Genomic DNA, 19698 nt, shown 5'->3' on the forward strand with positions numbered 1-19698 from the left:
TATCAATCCAAACCTGTTCTCCTAAACTAATGGAGATATCTGTTTTAACTAAGTGGGAATATTTGTTTGATATGGAAGGAAAGAAAAGCATCAAACCAGAGAAAAAGTTGCTGAGAAGTCAACAGGTTCTCACTCCCAACTCGTCAAATACCGACGTTTTGGTCGGTGCCCGACACTGTGCACGTAACGAGCATATATTGACACGCTGTCTTAACATGTTGAAAATGAAGGGGTACTAGAGAGGTGCCTACTGCGCAGCTTCCCGATGCCAAAGGACGCCGGCCAAGAGTCGGTATTTGACGAGCTGGGAGTGAGAATGTGTTGTGAAAGTAGAATCTGTTTGGTATGCATTTGATATAATGTAAGCACCAGTATCGGTGGCCCAAATGTGACCCAGCGCATGCATTATGTAACCCCGGATCCACACATGTTGATGGTGGTATTCCTTCACAGAGTGGATGTGCTTTGGCTTGAACCTCCTCTGTACCCAGTTTGGGCCAACATACATACCAGGCTGGTGGAGCTGCAGTGTGGGGGGGCAAACAGATCCTATGACCATCACACTGCAGCTGTCGCCGGTGTGTAACATTCAGACAGGGGTTATTTGAAATGAGCGCGTACTGCCACAAGCAGCTCCGTCAGCTCCGCCACTTCAACTTATTTTTGGACACTATTATCATGAGAAATTAGTGCTTTTCTCTAAATGTTGTGGTACTTGTGGTGTTGTCCAGCCCCACCCACCTGGCATACCTAAACTTTTAAGTAAATGCTACGAATAATTTTCAAGTGTTATTTGACCCGGGTGATGTTACAAAACACTCATATAAACTTTGAGTCATAGTGGCATGCCACACTGCAAATAGTTCCCGTGAAGCTCAGTGAATACTCAAGTGTTTGTAACCAGCAACTGGCATGTTGGAATAAACACAAGCGACAGCTGTCTTACTAAAAGTGGCTTTGCGTTTTAAACAGCGCGCTATTGTTTTGCTCTCCCAATGTCAGCAATGTGGAGTCTGCAGACTGCTACATAAACTATTCTGCAAAGCTCCCTGAGCTGCCGAATTAAAAAAAGATGTTTCCTCAGGCTGATTTAAAAGTAAACGCACAGGACCAAGAGCAACAAAGGTATGGCCTGCGGAAGATGCATGAATACTGCTGCTACTCCAGAAAGTGAGCCATCAGTCCCCTTTTCGACCGTTAATTCAATCACCTGACATCCCTCTCTGCACAGAGCAACACCGCAGAGCCCTATGGTGTAAGAGACTTCTTTAAACCACATCCATCCAGCCTACCTTAATTCTCAGCCTCAGCGTGCCTCCTCCAGCGGTTCAAAGGTGACAGACCTCCACCTGCAGAGCTTAAATCTCAGCCTCTCTCTCTCTCTCTCTCTCTCTCTCTCTCTCTCTCTCTCTCTCTCTCTCTCTCTGTTCTTCTCTTCCCTAAGACTCCCTCTCCCTCACATTCACTTCCTGTCTGTCCTCGGCTGCTCTGCTTCACTTGTTCTTCTTGGTATTTTTTTGATTTAATCTTTTCCCCCTCTATCTATATAAAGCCTTTTCCCCTTGTCACCAGCCAGCCTGTTGCTCCCCTCACTGAAGCCTCAGGCCTGGCCCGATCCCATGGCATCTCCATCCAGCTGCTTGATTGGCCCGAAAGGGAAGAGAGATGCCCCCATATTAGGGCAGCGAGAGGCGGGGCTGCACGCCTGCGATAAAGGAGGGAGGGAGAAGAAGATAACAAAGTTTGTGACATAGTCGACTCTCTGTTTCTGTTTCTCTCCCAGCATGCCTCAACAAAAAACACGGTTTTATGAAATCCATCACTTTCCGTATCTGACAATTTAAGCACAAAAAAATAGAGCTGTGCTTGTAGGCTTGAACTATCTCATATCATATTTTTGCAGCTCTAAAACAAAATTAGTACATTGATTTTATATGATCTGACGCCAAGTGTTTTTCTTCTTTTGCAAGAGATCAGCACAATGATCAGAGAAACAACTACAGGGACTCCTCTCCCTGTTTCCAGGAGGAATTTAAAAGTGATATAGCGTTGGACGTTTTACAAATAGACCTGGCTACAGCAGCAATATTTACACAATGATAAATCACTTTAAAATGCAGACATAAGGCTATGAAATAAAAGCTCAAAGGTCAGCCTTTCTACTTAGGATAATGCTCCTCCTCATCTACCATCCAACTGTATAATGCTGAGTTTGCATGAATGTGTGCCAGAGTGACTTAATCTGCAAGTTGACCAATAGGGCAGCTTCCAAAAATATGCTGTACTCTGTTCAACATCTTTAGATAAAAAACAAAAACTACATGTTGTGTGACATTAGACACAGGGGTTTTCTCACCAGTAAATTGTCTGTTGGTGATTTGGATATGAACGTCCCAGCTGAGCGATCTAACTTCAAACCTGAAAGCCAAAATAAACCAGAAGACTAATAAAACGGTCTTCAGATGCCTGGATGAGCGTTCCAACAAGTGGTGATGTCGGGAAGTTATTTTGATCCCAAATGGCCTAAAATAGGAACAGCAGGCATTTGGATCTCATTTTAGAGAAAAGCGTGACTCTTTCTTTCAGGGGAGAGGCGGCTGCTGTTGTGTGTTTGTACGTGTTTGTCGGCTTGTCTCTGTATATTCCATGTCTGCATTTCAACATGTCAGTGCATATCTGTCTGTATATGTGTGTATGTCTATGACTGCTTCCCCTTCCTGTACTTACAGATGATTTGTAGTAAACCAAATGGCTGGCAAGCCATAGTCCTCCCTGAGCAGAGGCATGTAAAAGCCCCCCCACCCCACCCCTTCCACTTAGGAGCCAGACACCAAGGAATGAAGAGACTCAAAATGATGGCAAAATGTGATGATTTTGCGTCTCTTTGTAGTTGTTTTGCATCTTTGTGGTCGTTCTGTGTCTCTTTCAAGGACACTTCAGCAGGACGTATGCTGTTCACACTGAGGGCTTGACCCACAGGCATTAACCTCACATGCGCTGTATCTATAGGCTTATATTCAGCACCTGCCACCCAGTGGAAAAAGAATCAAGGTGGCACTAACGCGCACAAAGCAAGACACAATTTCATGCTCACTGAGGGGAAATGAAGCGGAGAGGCGTTCACTCCAGTGGAAGTAATTCAGCTGGATGAAAAAAGTTTAACTGACACTGTAAAGTAATCCCAAACTGTATGACGGATAGATGCCTGCAGATTCTATAGGTGATTGTTAACAGCTGTGAGAATGTCTTATTATTTATTGATTTAGACTACAGACTGAGATTAAACTCTAAAGAAGACGTTAGTGGGGCTGGCAGCCACAACTTTGGAACAAAATGATTAATATACAGCATGAAACAAAAAAACATATTCTGATGTAAAGTATGAAATGCTGAAAGGAAGACAACTGATCACTGAAGTCAATGGACTAAAAGAAAAGTCAATCCAAAACAATGAAGCGTCTGCACACCCATGCTGGTTCCACTGAATCTCTTCTAAAAGGAGCACTGACACTGGATTTGCTCCTGATTTAATTAATATCATTCCTGCGAGTTGTTCAGACAAAATAAGCAATCTGATGATACCAATATGAACCACTGATGTCAGCTTTTCAATCAAGTTCATGGATTCACAATAACTGCAACCCCCCACACACCCATAATACACCGGGACAAGGGTTTTTACTTTAGCTCTACCTCTTCTCTGGACTGTGGGTTGGTACAAACCCAAACTCAACTTGATTGACATCTTAGAGCTGGACAACCTCCAACTTTGTCCTAAATCTGGCGTACTTGCATTATTCCCACCATCATAGCTCCACCAAACTACACAACTTAGTTGCCAGACCGCGTTTCTTTAAACCACAGAATACGTTGAATGTGAACATTTCAAATCAGCTTTGTATCACGTTTGAAGAAGTGCACAATGCTACGTGGTTAATGCTGTGATGATTACTTGGGTTTCGGCATCAAAACTCGTTACGGTTCAACAAAACATCATGGTTTGTGTCAGAATAATTAATACTTAACTCTTCATTATACCATATAACCTTCAATAATAGTCACTCCTACTACGTCACTTGCTCTGACCGAAGCAAAAAATGTATGATGCCAACATTTTTTCCTGGCGACTCTGTCGAACTACAACCTGAGCAGAGTTCTGATTAGCCAAAATATGGGAAAACAGCTGCATGGGTGTGCAGATCCTTTAAGCCTCTATCCAGACCAGGGCTTTAGAAACCACATTCAACTGCAGAGACCAATGCACCCCGATGGACTTAGTACAACACTAACCAGCCCTGTACCCTGCCCACAGCCCTACAGTAGAGCGATGGATGTGTCCCTTGCCAGAGAGCCGTGCAGGGGCAGGTGGGGGGGGGGGATGCTGTCAGCGCAGATCAGGCAGCTAGCACTGTGTCAGCTAACATGGTCATTGTTGCACTTCAGCTCCCGCACAAAGCCAGGATTTAGATACGGGGAGGCCTGGGACCATGAAACAAGGGCTGGGTCGGACAGGGGAGGGATGGAGGGTGAGAGAGATGGAGAGTGGTAGAAGTATCTGTTTTTCTCTGTCAGTGAAGAAACTAAACTGATGGATTACATGCTCTTTTATTAAAACCAAAAGTATCAATATCAAGTTAAAACTTGATATTGATACTTGATATTGAACATGCTCATATGAGCTTGGCAGACATTCACAGGAGTCTTTGAATAAGTGTGATTGGCGGGAGCGAGGATAGTCAGGGAAGAAACAAACTTGGGGAGCTAAAGGAGGACTGTGGACGAGTGGAGTGGTGAGGGAGGGATTAGGATGGGCAGCTCGGTTGACTTGAAGTCCCACCAGACCGCAGCTATGCCCTCGTGAACGCTTAAATGGGCCAAGAAACTGGAGCAGGTTGCACGTTACACTGAAAAACATGCCGGGTCTGAGAGTCTAAACACAACCTGTGCTTTTGCCTTTAAGCAGCCATTATAATTATGTTTATATGTATATATTATGCACTCTCTCCTAGCAGACAGGCAAAATTTTAAACTTGGTTGTTTAGACCAAAAGTGCCACAAACGGTTGAGTAAATAACGATCAAAGAAAGCTCAAAAGAGGTCCAAACCCTGGCTTCTTTCTCACGTACGCACAGCTGACCAATCACAGTGTAATGCGGGTGTAAGTGTCAGCTCCTTGGTTTCAGAAGGGTGCTGAGTAGGGTTTTTTCCCAAAGCTATTCGACCATCCAACAAGCAAACTGGTGCACACACACACACACACACACACACACACACACACACACACACATAAAGAGGAAGTAGATCGCTCAAAATCCTTAGCTCGACAAGATAAACTAAACAGTTTTCAGTGACACAATGCTCACTTCCTGCCTCGGCTTTGCCCTGACCTGCGACTGAACAACCTTTCTGTGTGCTGACCTGACCTCTGGGTATTAATAGAGATGAACGTGAGGAGTTCATTTCTCCAAACGCTATAGCATTTGTAGTTTATTGTACGATTTATACAAAATATAAATGCAGTGGGACTGTTTTATCTGCGCCAATTGAGATCATGTAGATTTATCTTCTCTCAAGCTTCAAGTGTCCAAGCCTTGCTTTCTGGAAGAAGAGGAGGCTGACTGAGAAAAAACTATGAATATTCCCATTAAACAGCTGAAAACGCTGTCTGAAGAAAAATGGGATCATCAACTATGATGTGCTGCCAAAATTCTTCATTTCCTCTTGTCTAACAGTAAAAAAGGGTTCAGGAAAGTTATAGGGATATTGAAATTGATTCATTCATGACTGTATAATGGAAATAGTAACTTAATTAACAACAAATTCTGCAGCTTTTAGCCTTTTAGATCAGTATATTGGTTTCCTGGCAGCACATGAAACCATGAACACCTCCATATAAATGGAGGGAGCTATTTTTTACAAAACCACCTTTGACGAACTGAGTATACCGTCAACAGACAGCAGACAGAGCAACCAGCTGACGAACAAAATCCAAAAACTTCTACACCAATATTTCTCAGCACTGAATATTAGATTTATATCCATTAAATGAGCAGAAACATAACTTTAATGTAAGGCTCATGTTGCTGAGAAGTGGACACAGAGCATAATATAAATAGTCATGATAGGAAAGTGTTATACAACTCCAATCCACCATTCTTAATTTTTTTAAATAATCTGATGATCACTGGTCCACGTGTGTGGTGGTGAAGAGTGAATAGTACACAGCTGGCCAAATGAACGGCTGCTTCTGGCTAGTGGATCTCTGGGAGATAATCATGAAACTGAATTATACAAAGCAGGATAGACGTTTGCGAGTGACTCTGGCTACCTAGCATAGCTGCTAATAGCTAACAAGACACCACACCTTTCAGTTAGCTATTAGAAACCTCATCATATTTAGGTCACACATGACATCGTATTATCTATCATCACGAGAAGTTACAGATGTGACCAAACATTCGCCACAGTATCAGCAAATGCTGAACATGGACCAGGACCACAAAATGATCTGGTCCTCCACTTCCTACCAATCACAAAAACATTGCATTCAGTGTAGCATCCCAACACACGCACGTAGGATGAGTGGTGAAGTGAGCATATTCAAAAATAGAAAAAAAATAGGAGAACTGCTTTTTCCCCATCACAAACATATTACATGAAGGTGACAAGAGTAAAGAAAACAATGGCAGTAGTTTTAGGCTGAAATTGTGAAAAGAAAAGATTCTCAACTCATGATAGAAATGGACACTTTTTAAATACCCAAAACTGTTTGAACTCCCTAACCTCAAATAAAGTATCTCCCAGAGCTCAGCCATCACATTAGATCATATTTATATGGGACAATTAGGAGAAAATGGAAATGTTTTTTTGTCATATAATCCAATTGCTCGTTATATGACAATAATCTTCCAATTTTTGTGTCCAAGGTTATTTATCCTGACCTGCATTGGAGGAAGGTGTCCAGGTGACTCTGAATATTCCACGCAGACACTCACACATGGTCCACAGCAGGAAGCCAACGGAGGTAACACACCGATGGAGCAGCCCGCACACGGGCTTGGAGAGCTGGGCGGCGGAGCTGGGGGAGGCAGGTGGGCGTCGGAGGCGATCTGGGGATCGGTGTGACTGTCTGGGCCCGTGGGTGACCGAGCTACACTGTCAGTGTGGATCACAGACAGAAAGAAAGCGAGAGAGAGAGGGATGGAGGGAGGGAGAGAGAGAGAGAGGGTTGAGGGGTCCCAGGATTGGGGGAAGAGAGGGATGGATGGATGGAGAAAGAGGGATGGACAGCAACAGAGGGGGCTGGTGGTCAACAGAAAGAGAGACAGAAGATGAGAGGGACTATCTCATCAGTGTGTGTACATATCAACATATGGACCACTGAACTTTCTTTGCAAACCACCATAGAGTTAGCGATAAACATTGGGTATGTATGTGTGAGTGTGTGTGAGGTAGAGGCGACAGCAGCGAGACAAGACAGAATAGGGGTGTATTAGCACTAGTGGGCAGTCAGCAGTTTGCCCCAGCCCTCTGTAAAGCCCCGCTCCATTGTCTGCGGTGCTGGAGGCTTTAGCTGTGGCCCAGCAGGGCCTTGTTACTAGGCTTAGAGGGGCTGGACACTGGATACCAGTCAGACACAACCACAGCCAACACACCTCGGATGGAGGGAAACACAACCTCCGCTTATGGCAATTCATCACTGAATGATCAGAAATTTTATTTAATGGTTAAGGCTGGCTTTTTTCTTTTTTTAATTCATTTTAAACAAATCTCATGAAAAGCACAAAAAAACAACAATTATGCTGTCAATACTTTCAAAGTTCACTGTGGCTATGTGCCCCAAGTGCATTTGTTCCTACTAAAGAAAAAAAGAAAAATCTGAAAGGAGTAAATAGTTGAAGCAAATTGAAACAGGGTGCTCCGTGCATCTTCTAGCAGCATGCAGCTGAATCAGGTGCCCCTCAGCTCAAGGACAGAAAACTCAGACCAAAAGGGAAAAAGGGACTGGAGCACACTGATTGATTTGCAGCCTTCAAATAAAACATTTCAACATTACTGTGTCTCCATCAGAGTCCAGCAGGACAAAGACAAAAAGCAAACAAATGCAAACTTAGAACAACTGATAACCAAAATAAATATGTAATAGCATCAGGAAAATGACAATAGAAAACCACCGGGATCAGATTTGTTAACCTCAGAGTTTTTTAGAAAGTAGCTCCATTACTACTCTATATGTTTATTCATTCCCTTTCAACAGCAACTCATTTAAAAAAAAAGATTGCAGAATATTATTTCACTTTTAAACGTTATTGGTAGAATACTGGCAAAAGTCCTGGCAAAGCGATTAGAAATAGGCCTCCCCTCAATTATTCTGTCTGAAGTATTACTTTCTCTGGACGCTGGAAAGGCCTTTGAGCAGGTTCAATGGGTTTGGCAAGAATCTCATTTCCTGGATCCATCTTCTTAATTAATTCCTCAAGCCCGTGTTCAATCAAATAATCATACTTTCCGCTTCCCCATTGACCCGCCATGGCTGTCCACTGTCACCACTGTTGTTTGGCCATAATGCTGGAAACCTCAACACATCTGCAAGGGATACCCTGGAGTAATATAGAGCATCGGGTTTCTCTGTACGTGGATGACCTGTTACTATATATAAAAGACCCAATCAGCAAGAAGATAATTCAAATTCTGGATCATTTTGGAATGTTTTCAGGCTACAAAATGAATCTTCATTAAACAATGTATTTCCCTATATATTCCAAACAGCTCATATACCAGATACCCTTTCATCGTTCACCTGAAAGTGTTATTTATCTGGAGATTAACATTATATATTCATGAGCTTTATAAAAGAAATTCTGACCAGCTAGTAAAGCAGACTTACAAAATTGTCCAAATTACCATCGTCATTAGAGTGCAAACTATAAAAATGTATGTTTTGCCATGTTTTTTTCAGTGCCTCCCTCTCTTTTTGACACAATCATTCTCTCATTTGTATGGGCAGGAAAGGAGGCGTAAGAGTAAGAAAAAGGGAGGTAGTTTGATGTAAAATGGAATCGCTCTCCTGCCACACATCCTCACTTGTAGCTTGGATATGCTCTCCGTTATCTATCTCAGCAGTAAAGTATTCGGCAAACAGTTGGCTTCAGCCCTGAAGATATGGAAACAGTTCCTTAAACACTTCAAGCTGTTCAAACCGAGGCTCTTATGCAATGACAATCTATTTCAACCATCTAAACTCAACTCTGCCCACACAGTTTGGACTAAAAAAGGAATCATGTTATTCACCTGTTTTTGGATGGCACAAATGCCGACCTTGAGAGTCTGACCAGCAAATATAACCTGCCTTGAGGTGCCTTTTGGGCTAACTCAAGGTTTGCAGTTTTATTAAGAATCATTGCGCTACATTTCCTCACTTGACCCCTGAAAAATGATGTTAAAGAGAAACCAGAAAATCTGACAGGGTTGACATCTAAGTTATACAAATAAATCCTTAGATTTGATCTGCTTCCATTTGCCAACATTTAAAGCAAGTGGGTGGCTGAACTGGAAACACAGTTTCAAGACCCCTGGTGGGGAAAATAAGCCAAATTACAGGTTAATTATTCCTCCTCTTGTTCCTGTCTCAATCTTATAAAGTTTAAAGTGCTTTACAGAATGTACCTTGGCAGACCTAAACTAGCAAAATAGTTTCTGGCACCAGTGAAGCCTGTAAAAGATGCACCTCTACACTTTCCCATCTTGCACATACCTTCTGGTGAAGTTCAAAATAAACAAGGTTTTGGAAAAGAAATTTCAAAATCATATCTGAAGTTCTGGGTACAAATATTCTACCCTGTTCACTCATGCTATTTTTGGAGTGCCCCTTAATTCATTCATTGGAAATATAAATTGAATGCCTCTCTCATACATTCATCCTTCTACACTGGAAATCGCATAAGCCCTCAGCAGAAAGCTCTTGGCAGACGGTTTAATGTCAGCCCTTAAACTGGAGAAAAATAATCAAGAACTCACCTCGACTTTCAAACATTTCATGGCAACCTATCTTCTCATATTTTGGTAATGTAGCTCCACCTTCCACAACTTAGAAAGCCACTTTCCCATTGTTTCCCCATTTTGTATCCAGCTCAATACGCTAGCAAAACACTAATTCCTCTTGTGAAAGTGGACCAACTGGAGACAAGGTGTTTTTTATTTTAATTTGTGTGTTATCTCTATTTTTGTCCATCTGTGTTTCTGTTTCAACAACCTGGACATGCTTGTACTTTCAGATGCTGTGTAAATATGAAAAAAAAAAAGAAAACAGAATAATAGAGCTCTTTTGCACAGAGAAATAAAATATATCAGGCTTTGGATAGACAGATACAGTATGTTTTCAGGATCAATGAGTGGAAATGGGCTGGTTGTGTTCTTGTAGGGCTGACGAGGTGAAGTGGAAACAGGTGAGCAGGTGACTGGAGCAGGTGGAAAAGGCCGAAGGCATCTGCTGGACAGGAAGAGAACGGTAATGAATGGCTTTTGGGGAAGTGAGAATGTGGACGGAGGGACAGAGAGGCAGCACAGATGGGGCACTGAGAATGGGCTTTGGATGTAAATTGTGTGGGATCCTGTCATGAACTAAACTGTTGCACGAGTAAAAAGGCCGCAAAATTAATCAACTAAATCTGATGTCACTATTGATGGGATGCCATCTTCTGTCATTGTATTACAAACTGTTACAAATCACTGTTTCAAAAATAAAAAAAAACATCCACCATCACCTCCTCCCTGCGCGGAATTGGTTTTCTTCCAAATCATAATCTAATTGTTGTTGAGATATGTCACTGGACCAAAGTGTTGCATTGCCATATCGCATGCGGCTAATTGTCAACAAAAATCTCACGATACCTCCAAAAGTTTGTAAAAATGTTTAAACCGTGAATTATTCACCGCTACTTTTCTACATTTCTGGTTTCTCCCCCACAGAGGAAACATGTGACGCTTCATCACCTCTCAGGCTGATAAATGTAGTTTATACTCATTTTATCAGAAGCTGTTTGGCTGCCACATGCCTCAGCTAATCCCTACAAAGTGCAGAGTAGTTGAGAGCTGAGTCATCGAGGACGGAGCCAGTGTGCACACGCGCGCACACACGCGCTTAAAACTCTGAGAATCCTGTGGGTTTAACAGAAAGTGACTCAGAAGGATCACACAGGTTTTCTTCTCCCGATGCCCGCTCACAGCTCAGACCTTCAAGCTTAAAAACTTAGTCGACAGCACTCCTCTACTTTTCCACCGTTCAGTAAGATGAATAATTTATTACGAGCCATTAATCGTCATTTCTGTGAAGACACAACCGCTGCTGTAGGAAAGGCCACCAGAGGGGCGGCAGGAACGCATACAAACCAGATCACATTCATGACCGACAGAGAGCATGTTGTTGTTTTTCTGGACAAATCTCACGGTGGTATCAGGGCAATGACACAGAACAGGGCAACTTTTGAGGGAACTTTGAAGGAGTTTTCCATGTGTTGTAAGAACATCTTCCTTCCATATACAGTTGTGGTCAAAAGTTTACATACACTTGTAAAGAACATAATGTCATGGCTCTCTTGAGTTTCCCCGTTATTTCTACAACTCTGATTTTTCTCTGATAGAGTGATTGGAACAGATACTTCTTTGTCACAAAAAAACATTCATGAAGTTTGGTTCTTTCATGACTTTATTATGGGTTAACAGAAAAAGTGATCAAATCTGCTGGATCAAAAATATACATACAGCAGTGCTAATATTTGGTTACATGTCCCTTGGCCATTTTCACTTCAATTAGGCGTTTTTGGTAGCCATCCACAAGCTTCTCGTTGAATCTTTGACCACTCCTCTTGACAGAATTGGTGCAGTTCAGTTAAACTTGATGGCTTTCTGACATGGACTTGTTTCTTCAGCATTGTCCACATGTTCTCAATGGGATTTTAAGTCAGGACTTTGGGAAGGCCATTCTAAAACCCTAATTCTAGCCTGATTTAGCCATTCCATTACCACTTTTGATGTGTGTTTGGGGTCATTGTCCTGTTGGAACACCCAACTGCGCCCAAGACCCAACCTTCGGGCTGATGATTTTAGGTTATCCTGAAGAATTTGAAGGTAATCCTCCTTCTTCATTATCCCATTTACTCTCTGTAAAGCACCAGTTCCATTGGCAGCAAAACAGCCCCACAGCATAATACTACCACCACCGTGCTTGACGGTAAGCATGGTGTTCTTGGGGTTAAAGGCCTCACCTTTTCTCCTCCAAACATATTGCTGGGCATTGTGGCCAAACAGCTCGATTTTTGTTTTGTCTGACCACAGAACTTTCCTCCAGAAGGTCTTATCTTTGTCCATGTGATCAGCAGCAAACTTCAGTCAAGCCTTAAGGTGCCGCTTTTGGAGCAAGGGCTTCCTTCTTGCACGGCAGCCTCTCAGTCCATGGAGATGCAAAACACGCTTGACTGTGGACACTGACACCTGTGTTCCAGCAGCTTCTAATTCTTGGCAGATCTGCTTTTTGGTGGTTTTCGGTTGACTCTTCACCCTCCTGACCAATTTTCTCTCAGCAGCAGGTGATAGCTTGCGTTTTCTTCCTGATCGTGGCAGTGACAAAACAGTGCCATGCACTTTATACTTACAAACAATTGTTTGCACTGTTGCTCTTGGGACCTGCAGCTGCTTTGAAATGGCTCCAAGTGACTTTCCTGACTTGTTGAAGTCAATGATTCGCTTTTTCAGATCCATGCTGAGGTCCTTTGACTTTCCCATTGTAGCGTTTGTGGGCGTTTGTATCCAATGAGCCCTATTTAAATGGCCTCAGAGAAGTCACCAGCTGTAGTCACTCATAATCACTCACAAGAAGTTAAGAGGCCATGCTATGAAGCTCATTTCATTGACACAACTTTCTAAGTCACCAAAATTGCTAATTCATGTTGCTGTATGTATATTTTTGACCCAGCAGATTTTGTCACTTTTTCTGTTAACCCATAATAAAGTCATGAAAGAACCAAACTTCATGAATGTTTTTTGTGACAAAGAAGTATCAGTTCCAATCACTCTATCAGAGAAAAATCAGAGTTGTAGAAATAACTGGAAACTCAAGAGAGCCATGACATTATGTTCTTTACAAGTGTATGTAAACTTTTGACCACAACTGTATGTCCAATCGCTCTGACTTTGGTGATCCTCTGACGTCATCTTTAGTGCCACAGGAGGTTGACATTTGTGGTTATGATTGTATACTAAACTAATATTAGATGGAGTGCCATGAAATGCAATCTGTTCCCCACAGGATCCCCAAGACTAAAGACACAAGGTTTTCTGGAACTAAACAACCATCTTCAATTCAGTTTTGGCACTTAAATAGCTTTCAGAGCTGATATTTGTCTTTAAAGCAAGACATTTATTTTCACACTGTGGTACTGCCAACATCCCCATGTGGGATTCGTGGCACGTTTTTATGAAGAGGCGTTCTTAGAGAGGCCCTCTTGGAAAACAAGTTTTGCCAATCATCTTTGGGGCTTTGGAAAAGTATTTTGTATGTCCAAAAATGAGTCACACTGGAGGTGAAACAGGTTGAAGTCGGCCCTTCAAGAGCCATTAACGGCCAATCAAATGAATCACACAAGAGAGAGCTGAGAAATGATCTAAGTTAGTGGATAATATTCAGAAACACGAAGGGGACGAGAGCTCAGAAACAGAATGTTTTATTTGTTTTATCGGTCTCCAGTCCTGCTGCAGAACCTAACCAGCTCAGGAGTAAAAACAGAACGAGAGATCAATGATTTTGAATGACAGTTAAAACTTTGAGTTTGGTCCCATTGGATTATTTTGCTGGAAAACAGTAGAGGTAAACAAATCTTCCACAGTAGATCCAGTTGTTATGCTGTGGTTCTTCTCTGGCTGCTGTAATGTTTGTTCGATGCTGATCGAGCCCTGGGGGAGAGAGAAGAGGGAGAGTCCTTCAGTTAATACAAAGACTACATCATACAGTTTCACAGAAAGTTGTTTTAGGGTCAAACTTGGACATGGCCCAGGTCAGCCTGTTCTCATACAGCATCTGTAGCGTATACCTACCAAAACGAATGCGCGGTAACTTTGTAGATATCTGACAAAATCAATTTGTATGTAATCTAAAGACCACAACAACCAATACAGGTTGGGAGGGTAAAAAAACAAAAACAAAGGCCTTCAACCAGTAGGCCGATGTTCGAAGCCCGTGTGGAAAGAGAAGTCAACGTTGATTTATATCTCACCTAACTGCTGTAATTAAGCGACGCCACTTGCATAGTTATTTCAACCCAAACCATGATCTTTTCCGCAACCTAACCAAGTTCCTTTGTTGCCTAAACCTAACTGAGTTGTTTGCATGTAACGAGCGGAAATCAACATGAGTTGCTGGACTTTTGTAGGAATACGCACTGAAAAATAAGGAGTAACTTTTCATACGAGCTGTTGTATGAGGACACGTTGCCCAGGTCCAACTTTATTTGAATTACTAGTAGAACTACTGTTAATATTAGTAGCATTTGTATCACAGCTATTTACATTAATTAAAACTATGTTTTTCAATACTGTCAACTGATGGATTGGTAAGGTGGAATAACCATTATTAATGATTTTAAACTATCTTAAATACTAAGTGAGAAACTGGTGGCCCTTAATTAAGGACTTGCTCCTTTCTAATTAACCTGTGCGCTATTAAAAGTGTTATGGCTTCCTCGTTTACAATGAGAAGTCAATTAAAAATCTCATCTGAAAGGATTATTTTTAAATCTGGCAAACCAATAGTTTTTTCTGGTATATTTGATAATTAATTAAAAAAAAAGACTGACATCGGTACAACACCAATGCACATGCACAATTAGAAGAATGTGAAAATAAGGCAACACGAAAAAGTCACATGACTTATTTCCATTGAAATTAAATCATGTCACAAATTCTAAAACCCATAACTCTATAACATTTTTCTTATTAGATAGCAAAGTCAAGTATCATGCATCATAACGTGAAATCCAGTCGTGACTTTGTAGTGGAGCCCCATCTCCAGGCCGGTAGGATCAGAACTGGCCGGGTTCAAGCGACGGGACTCCACCCTTTGCTGTCCGCACCCTCGTCACCACATCTGTCCACTGAGAGGACACCATGGTAATTAAAGTGCAGTTGTTTTCATCCATCACCTCCACACACTGACACACAGATACACCCCACACACACCACGCTGCTCGCTCACCTCTTGTTCAGTTTTACAGAGTTTTAGAAAGTAGCACAGAGACTGTAGATTGTACGGTGCTAAGTGGTATTTTGTACGTTTTTTTTCACCTGCCTTCATCGTGCCACTGCCATATGTTTTTCACATTGGTATTTTGGCCGCATTTGTGCCAAATTTGTAGTGGACCTTAGTGGTAATTTCTTATGAAATATTGAGATGAGATGAGATATTGTCTATTTTTCAATAAAAAACACTCAGGAAGACCACAGAAGAAACAATCCAATCAAAGGCAGCAAAAATACAATTTGAAGCCTTCCGTCTGATTTTCTCTCCTTCATTATGTTTTGATTCCATTTTAACTTCTCTGCTGCATCTCATCTCTTTTGTCAAGCGGACTGATTATCCAGCACTTTTTTTCGTCCTCCTTTGTCTTGATTGTTAGTGGTCGCTTTGTGTTTAAATGTGATATTTCAAAAAGCTGCTTGTTGCTTTGATTTTTAAAACAATTTCATCGTGTTTTTCTCTCTCTTTTTCTCCTTTTTTTAATCACTGTGCAAATTAACTTCATGTCTTCTAAGCTTCACTTTATTACACGCATAGAAAACATTTTGACCCGAGGAAGATCAGCGCCACGTCATGAATGTTGTCACTCGATATTCAGTGTCACTTCTACACCCACACCCACACACACACACAGTACCTGCTGCATGTTCTTTGGTTCTTCCTGCAGCACCGTGGAGCTGAATCATCTGCATGAAGAGTAAAACAAACACAAAAGATAGAATCTGTCTCAACACTGCATAGAAAATTTGTAAATTTTACTGGGTGGTCCTCGGGGCAACACATATACACACACACACACACACACACACACACACACACTGAAGGCGTACCCTGGCAGCATGAGGCTCTTTCCATTACAGAATTAGCTGGGCGGTGCAGATAAACTGAATGTCTCTTCACTGTTCACTGACATAAAATGTAAACCTCCCTCCAACAGAGAGTTGTACTTGTATTATGTTAGTTATTGCTTTTAGAGAGCAGGATATTAATTAACCTACGTAGTAGAAAACACAATGTGGCCATGTGGACTATTCTAAACCACTGGATTTTGTTGCTCATACAGATAACTGCTGAACTGTGAAGCATGGGAAGCTATAACTTCTTTCTTTTTTTCCTGACTCCTTGATATAAAAACAAATGTCTTGTTGCGGGCCACACCCACTTCAGCCCATTTTTAAACTGCTGGCAAAACTTTTGTCCTGCAAATGTCTTCCAAACAAACTGTGCACCTGAGCACTGTGTTTTTTATTTATTTATTCATTTCTTGGAGCAAAATGCATCAAATGCTGTTCAGGTCCAGTTAGCCTTGGGTAGAGAACTTAAACCTCACCCTGCCTCTCCCAGCACACACACACGAACACACACACACACACACACACACATACACACACACACACACACACATTAGACGGGTGGAGGGCTGGAGGGTTAACAGGGAGACAGAAATAACCTTCAGGGTTGGGCTCTGCTGCGTTCCACGACCCCCTAAATAGTTTACATACTGGGAAGTGACATGTTGGAGATACCTCACAGGGTGTCTGTGTGTGTGTGTGTGTGTGTGTGTGTGTGTGTGTGTGTGTGTGTGTGTGTGTGTGTGTGTCCAGGTTTATATTTGTGAGGAACAGCACTTGGCCACCCACTTCATTCTTATAGCTTCAGTTCATTCCTCAAATTGAAATAATGCTGTAAAAACTGTGAAGTTATGAGAGTCAGAGACAGAAAGAAAGAGAGAGACATAAATGTGATGTAACATTGTGATCATAGATTCTGAATAGTTGGGTCACAACACCACACAGCTGGCTCTGGGTTTGATTCTCTCATTTTAGACACACCTATCAACAGCTGGATCCAGTGGACCACAGCTGGACTTTGAGTTTTGACTGGACTGTGATTCAGTTCAATAAAATGTAAGAAATTACAGGGAAGATTCATTAATATACAACTGCCCGGACCAAGACTAAGACTGGTCTTATTGAACTTCATTGTAATGAGTTGAGTTACATTACAATCATTTAGCAGATGCTTTTATCCAAACCGACTTCAATTCAGTATCTATCTAGACACCGTAGGCACAACTACGGGGTTAAGTGTCTTGCTCAAGGACACATTGACATGAGACTAGCGGAGCAGGAGCCTCTGACTGAAGGACGACCCTGCTCTCCACCTAGCCACGGTCACCCGTGAAATCCAGTCGTGACTTTGTAGTGGAGCCCCATCTCCAGGCCGGTGTAGGATCAGAACCGGCCGTGTTCAAGCGACGGGACTCCACCCTTTGCTGTCCGCACCCTCGTCACCACATCTGTCCACTGAGAGGACACCATGGTAATTAAAGTGCAGTTGTTTTTATCCACGACAGAAACACAACAAAAACATCCCTCGCTCTTTTCTGGTGACATTTTTAAACTTCTACATTTTACTGAGCTTACATTTTGAGCCCGATTCCACTCGACTCTAATTTCCGTTTGAATCCACGAACAGCATGTGAGCGAGACAAGAGGAGAGATTCAACACTGTCTGACAGTCAGGACAGACTGCCAGTTTAATACCTGCACCAATACTGCACTCAAGTGTTGGAAACCTGCTACTGCAGCGGGACAGATCTCCAAATAACCTCCCACTGGAAATGATGAGACGAAGGTGGAATAATAAAAATAACTGATGGCTCAATAACTGATTGATTAAATTAAGGCAATAGTGCACAGCAGAATCAATTTACATATAATGAAAAACATAAAAATAACATCATAATAATATTAGGATATTGCTGTTGAAGCATATATTTATTTATTACCACTGCAACAATTCCACGACATCGTTTGTCTTTCCGCCACACATCTGATAGACTACTTGGACGGATACTATTGCCTCTTATACAAACAAGCCACCAAACTTACCCACACACACCCTACGTAACCCAATCTGATTGTAATCTAAACTCCCGGACTCTTCTCATTTCATTGCCATCCTAACTGCTTTATGTTATTGTCTGTATGTCCGTCTGTCTTCCATGTTTATGTCACTATATGTATTTGTTTGTCACATTGCTTCACCAGTAAAATAAAGAAAGAAAGAATAATAAAATAATGATAATAATAATAATAATTGTAATAAAACAATACATTACACACAATGAGTTGTTACCACTAAACCTTAATACTGCAACGAATGACTGTTTGGTTTGCAACAACAGTTTCATTCTTGAATCAAATTAAATGGGAGAGGTGCAAATTAATTCGCCTTGATATAATTATGAATTATTGTACTTTTAGGATAACAGGAAGCCTAACTGTATTGTAGTTGACAACCTGTACAGAGTAAATCTGAAACAAACTCCGAATTTCTTTTAAAACATTCGAAGAATATACGTCACGAGTGTGTGAATGGACTGAAGGTGAGCGCACAAAGTATGAGCGCGAACAGAATATCTACCTGAAAGAGCCGGCTGGGACATCAACGGGACACCGAGGGGACATCAACGGGACACGGAGTGGACATCAGCGGGGCTTGAATCTGCAGAGACAGCAGTTTGACAGATGGCCAACAATTCGACTATAACGACTGATAGTCGAACAGCAACGCCGGTTTGTGAATGTGCTCCTCAGACAGCGGGGTGCAGGACGTCTGAAGGCTGTCACACTCACCGACGACTTTAAATTTAAACTTAACGCAACACGTGCGCCCAGGAAGCCCAGTTAGGTCTCAGTCAGAGATTTAGTCCGAGCCATATGCTGCATGTCTAATAATAGAGTTGTGTTCGAGGTCAACTCTAAGTTACACCACCATATGTGGATAGGACTTGAAGAAGCGTTAATACACAATAAGTGAGCTATATGCGGACATCGCAACATCGATTAAAAACAATATTCTATTATATTAGAGAAAACAACTTTTGGACTTGAAATGGATTTGCTCCTCTGTCCTCATGTTCTTACCTTCATTCCTGTGAAATAATTCCGGGTGGCATCAAATGTTATTTTATCAAAACTCTCTTCGTGTTTAAATCAGCCGACTACCAACCTCTCCAGTCCAGCGGTGATCCGCGGGGCTGTGCGGCGCCATGTCCGCCTTGCTGACCGGTCCCCCCCGGCGAAGTTAACGCTCCTCCTCCGCGCGGCTGTGTGCGCAGATGGAGGCTCATAGGAATGTATGGAGACAGAAAAGCTATTGTGTTGTGAAATAACATCACAGCTGGAGGCCAGAGGACAGTCCAGCTGCCCCTGTCATAACAACAATAATAATAATGATAAAAGCAATTTTATTTGGTTGAAAGTAATCCTGGTGGTGGCTGTTGGTTCACTTTATTTATATATTATATATATATTTGTGTGAAATAGTTATCAGGTGTATATACTGTATATATATAAAATATATTATATCATGTATAATATATGTCTATCGGGTGACAATATATT

The 19698-nt window shown here is 41.9% G+C and overlaps 1 long non-coding RNA gene across 2 annotated transcripts; it reads right to left on the reverse strand.

Moving 5' to 3' along the window:
• Positions 1–13702: 13702 nt before the first annotated feature.
• Positions 13703–19401, reverse strand: LOC137874424 (uncharacterized). 2 transcript variants are annotated; one of them, XR_011103304.1, is made up of 4 exons: positions 19304–19401; positions 18716–18796; positions 15924–15972; positions 13703–13947 (listed from the first exon to the last, which is right to left on the reverse strand). It is a non-coding gene; the product is annotated as an uncharacterized lncRNA (long non-coding RNA). The 2 variants fall into 2 exon arrangements; XR_011103302.1 differs by having other exon boundaries at positions 19219–19376.
• Positions 19402–19698: the final 297 nt, after the last annotated feature.

Source organism: Cebidichthys violaceus, unplaced genomic scaffold (assembly GCF_023349555.1).
Source record: "Cebidichthys violaceus isolate CVI_PGR_0920_01 unplaced genomic scaffold, fCebVio1.0.p SCAF_1, whole genome shotgun sequence".
Taxonomy (NCBI): Eukaryota; Metazoa; Chordata; class Actinopteri; order Perciformes; family Stichaeidae; genus Cebidichthys; species Cebidichthys violaceus.